This window comes from Echinops telfairi, unplaced genomic scaffold (assembly GCF_000313985.2).
Source record: "Echinops telfairi isolate 266 unplaced genomic scaffold, ASM31398v2 ScPeMD7_7;HRSCAF=31, whole genome shotgun sequence".
Lineage (NCBI taxonomy): Eukaryota > Metazoa > Chordata > Mammalia > Afrosoricida > Tenrecidae > Echinops > Echinops telfairi.
The window spans coordinates 15448519-15454032 of record NW_022103904.1 but is presented as its reverse complement, the minus strand read 5'-3'; the positions used below and the strand labels follow the sequence as shown (position 1 = coordinate 15454032).

The window sequence follows — 5514 nt, the reverse complement described above, 5'->3', positions numbered from 1 at the left end:
ACTTAAATTAAAGTGGGAAATTAAGGTACCTGAAATTCTGCTAATGGCCAACATTGCTTAATAGAGACCACATTGACCTTTCCACCAGAAATATCAGAACAATTATCAAATATATGGAACATTGGTTTTCAAGACAATGTGTACAAGGCAATGACAGACAGTGATTCCTGGCAAAGAAAATAAAATGAGTTGAACTTTATGAATGTCCCATGTATTACAATAATGATTTTTTTTCCAGGTAGCATCACAGAGAGGGGGCACCCAAAGAGAGCTTGGCAAACTCCTCTGACTGGGGAGATGAAGTTAAGAGTCTAAAGACCAAGGCAGGTACATTTCTCAGGGCACTCGGTATTGGACAAGGGAAGCTGCATACAAAGATCCCTCCAGGGATCTGCAGAACATTCTCCCAAATATTCAAGTAAGTATTGATCTGCACATACAGGTGACGACACTCCTTGAAACTGGGCGGGGAAGTGGGGGCCAAAGGGGCACATTTCAAATCACTAGAAGGAGCTGTACCCACCATTCATGCAGAGCTTAGAATAATGCCTACTTCCAACACCCAAAGGAGAAACGCTCAGAGTAAGGAAGAGGATTGAGTACACAGCAAGGTCTTACTGAAATCATCCAGTTGTAGCCTTACACTGGTACTATTGTAGCCCTCCAGGGAAGTGTTGGTGTGTGCATGTGTTTTTTCTTACACTCGTGCACACACACAGTGAAAATATAAAGAACAAAACATCCACCAATTCAACGATTTCGACACATACAACTCATGGCATGAATTAAACACGTCGTGCTGTGCAACATGTGTCACCATCTTTTTCCCAGCACTGCTTTGGGCCGCTAACTGCAACATCAGCAGTTTGAACCCAGCAGGCACTCCACGGGAGAAAGACGGGACTTCCCTGGAGAAGGACTTCAGGCTTGGTCAAGTAGAAGGCCCTCAATAAGATGGGCTGACCCAGGGACGGACACTATGGGCACGAGCCTGGGAACAATTGTGAGGATGGTGCAGGACGGGCCAGCGTTCCGTTCTGCTGTGCCTAGGATCACCTTGGATCAGGACCCACTTGAAAGCACTTAACCCAATAGTGTGAGTCTCGGAAGCTCACGGGCTGTTCCACCCTGGGCTGTAGGTTGGCCATGAGGCAGCACGGACTTGATGGCAGGGTGCTTGGTTTAGATGTTACAGTTTCTGATAAAATGCAATGCCTCCCAGGTGAAACTCTCTTTCCCCCTCTTTCTCTTACCCGTGGCAACAACTATTATCCTTTAGTGACTTTATATTCCCTAGAAGGGAGAGCATACAGTATTTGTTCCTTTATGATTGCCTGACTTTGCTCAACATAATGTTTTCTAAGTTCATCCATGTTGTGGTGGACTTCTGTTCCCTCTATGGCAAAATAATGTTCCATTGTGCATTTCATTTATCCACTCAGCTGTGGCTGGACAGTTATGTGCTTTCTATCTATTGACTCTTTTGAAAAGTACTGTAATGAACAGCGGTGTGTAGGTTTCTGTTTGTATTTTCTATTTCACTTCTAGGTCATAAAGCAACTCCAATGACAACCATTGGAGAAATTGCCAAACTGCTTTCCACAGCAGCTGCATTAGTTTACATTCCCCCTAGCAATGGAGGAGGGCTTCATTTTTTCCACATCTTCTCTAACACCTATTTATTTTTTCCATATCTGTTGGGTTTGGGTTTTTATTATTTTCATTCTCACTCTGTTTTTAATTTAATCCTCCTTAGTAACTAAAGACCTTGAGCATATTTTCTTGTACTTGTTAGCCATTTGAACAAACTCTTTTAGTGAAATATCTGTTATTTGCTCATTTTTTCCCCACTGGGATATTTGGCTTTTTGTTCTTGAAATGAAGAAGTTTTTAAAATATATATTTTGGTGCTTGCTTCGGCAGCACATATACTAAAATTGGAATGATACAGAGAAGATTAGCATGGCCCCTGCTCAAGGATGACACGCAAATTCATGAAGCGTTCCATATTTTTTAAATATATATATATATAATTTTTTTTTAATAGTATACCTTCTCAGAGCTATGGGTCTCGAAATTTTTATCCTCAATTGTACTTGGTCTCTTCAGTGTGTTGATAGATTCCTTTGATGAGCATAATTACTTTATCTTCATAAAGTCTTAATGATCTATTTGATTTTTGCTGCTCATGCTTTTATTATAGCTGATAACCATTGTTAAAGGGTAGGTCCCACATTTACACCCCTAGATTTTTTCTAAGAATTTTATGGTTATAATTTTCACATGTAGGTCTTTAATTGATATATATTTATATATATATATATATATTTTTCTTGTATGGTCTAAGACGAGGTTCCTGTTTCATTCATTCTTCTGCCTGAGGCTATCTAATTTTTCCAGCACTAGTTATTGAAGAGTCCACACAAAAAACTTAAAGCATGACCTGAAAGAATCAAAGTGTTTCCAAGTAAACTGACCGCATCTAAGAATATTTATAGAAGTACAAAAACATCCATAGCACTACACAAAATTCACAAATATTAATACATTCAAATATTACCAAGAATGGAAAGAAACAGAACTATTACAGATGTAAGAATTAGCAATGTGGGCATCAAAAATCTTCATAACTATATTTCAGAAGTTTAAAATGTTGAAAATAAGTATTAAAAATCTAAATACAATTTGTATTTATGTGAAAAAATAATTTTAGAAAACTAACCAGTGTTAACTGCAGATTAGTTAACTGGAAAATATATCAATAAAAACTAAAATGAAATTAAATACAGGAGGGAAAATAAGAGTCAAAAAAGACGAGTTAATGATGAGGTAAAACTTTAAGTAGCCTAATACATATGTAACTGACAGAGTGGGACACAAACACAACACACGCATGCACGCATGAAAGGAAAATGTTTAAATCTGATGAAAATTATAAACTCATAGCTCCATAATCTTAACAAAAACGAAGCAAAAAGGACATGATATAAATATACTGAGAAACATCATAAATTGTTTGAACCAGTAATTAAAAATCTCAAAAGCGGTCAGAAAATCAAAGAATCATTGCACACAAAGGAACAATACAAAGATACTGCAGATTTCTTGTTGAAAACAGTGCAAACAACTTTTTTTCCAGCCATAGAACAGCAGAGAGAAGGAAGAAGAAAGGTAGCAGGAGGAAAAGAGAAAGGAGAGTCAGGAGGCCCAGCACCATCTAAGAGAGCTGGCGCCCTGTTTCGTGAAGATTATAGCCTCGGAGAGTCGATGGAGTCATGCTCATCTATCCTACAGCGTCGATAGAAGGCTGGAACACTGACACTGAGTTGCAGCTCGTTGATTCCAAGATGTACCCTACTCCGTAATGAAACTCTTACCAGTAAAAAATAAAGAAAGAAAGAAAACAGTGCAAACAAGAATACAGTGGAACAATATCTTAAATTATTGGGAGTGTGGGGAAGCGGAAAACACTGCCAATTAGAATGATATACCTTCTAAACCCAAAGGTCAGATAAAGACCATATAAGGCATCTCACTGCTGTTCAGTCAACTCAAGCTCATAGTGACCCCATAGTTCAGGGTTGAATTGTCCCTGTGTGTTTCCAAGCACATGGGAGTAAAAAGTCCCATCTTTCTCCCTCAGAGCAGCTGGTGGTTTTGAACAGTTGATCTAGCAGCTAGCAGCCCAATGCCCTACCAGAGCTCCTATGTAAGGCCTATAAAAGCTGAAAATATCCCTCAATGTTAAGGGGTAGGTCTTTCCATCAGAAGTAAATTAACATTAAGAAGGAATATGGATCTCTACAAAGGATCCAGAAGAGAACTCTGTGAATGGTAATTACATAGATAAATGAACATGCCTCGTTTTCTTACAGTAAAATCTTTTCAATGGTATTTGCTTGTTCCGACAAGGCAGAACCATGTTCGGGAGGGGGGCAGAGCTCTGGTCTTCCCTTGGCTGTGGATACTGGGCTAAGTCAGTTTCTGAGAACATACTCAGCTGATGGCAGCAAAGTGGTCAAAGTGCCCGCCCTCGCCTCCCTTTCCAACCCCAAACATCAGAAATCAGCCATTGTAACCCCGAAGAACAACAACAAAAGAATTATGTATAAGTTGTTTATAATTTCTTTGTGCTGATCCTCAGAACAGTCAATAAAATACCAATTATCAATTTAAAAAAACACACAACAGAACCATGTCGGTAGGATTCATAACATAGATGAAAGTAAAATGATGACAAAGGTATTAAAGAAGAAATGGAAATACATGGATATAAAGTTCTGATTCTATATGTGAAGTGTCATACTATCATTTGAAGGTAAACTGATATTTAAAACATTCACAATAAATCCGAAAACAACCATTAAAATAATTAAACAGGTAGTTATCACTAACAAGTACGAAATAGAAATAAAAGAGTCATTAAAAATATTCAATAAACCTAAAAGAAGGCAGAAAACAGGCAAAAGGAAACAAAGAACCTACAGGATTAAAAGTAAATATCAAGTTGAGAGACTATAATCTAACTATACTAATAATCATGTTCAATATAAATGACCTATATTCTGCAATTAAAAAATAAATATTGTAACATTAGATGGAAAAATAACATTCAAGCTTATTCTGCCTACAAGAAACACAATTCAAAAATTAAAATACAAATAAAATGATAAGGATGGAAAAATATTTTACATGCTAAGACTAATCAAAAGAATATAAGAATCAATATATTAATATTAGGAAAAATGGATTTAAGAGCAAAGACTCTGACTAAGGATAAAGAAAATCATTTCATAATGATAAAGGCCTTAATTTTTCTCAAGAGAAGCACCCCAAATTCACTGCCATCGATTCAGTTCTGACTCATAGTTACCTCTCGGACAGAGTCAAAGTGCCTGGCTGTAAACCTGTAACCCTCTTTCTCACTTGGAGTGGCTGGTGGGTTCAAACCCACTTTGCTACCAGGGCTTCTTTCAATGTACCTTGAGGGCATAATAATCCTAAATGTTTATGCCCCATAATAACAGATCTTACACTTCAAGAAGCAAACCTTACATAATTTTTAAAAGTAAAGTAATAATTCTCAACAATAGTCAAATATTTCAAGATCCCACTCCTGACAAAGTGAGTAGAACAAAAATCAATATGGAAAAAGAATAACACTACTAACCAACTTGACCTAATTAACATTCTAAAATGTTCTACCCACCCACAGCAGAATGCAATTTTTTTTCTCAAGCACACATAGAATCTGTACAAGGATAGACCACACTCTGAGACCTTAAAATGTTTCAGCTAAATTGAAAACACTTGAGTCATACAAGTCTATTTTCTAAATACAATAAAATCAAATTAGAATTCAAATCAGAACTCCATGACAGAAAAATTGCTTTAAAATTGTCACATATTTGGAAACCTAAGCAATCTCTAAATAACAAATGGTCCCATGAAGAAAAGAAAAGTGAAATTTTGATAGGATTTTGAGCGAAATGAAAATATGACATGTAAAATCTT

General features: G+C 36.8%; 1 non-coding gene across 1 annotated transcript; it reads left to right on the top strand.

Annotated features, from left to right (window-relative positions):
• Positions 1–1907: 1907 nt before the first annotated feature.
• On the top strand, positions 1908–2014 carry LOC115868154. Its single transcript, XR_004045441.1, has one exon. It is a non-coding gene; the product is annotated as a U6 spliceosomal RNA (small nuclear RNA).
• The last annotated feature ends 3500 nt before the right edge of the window (positions 2015–5514 follow it).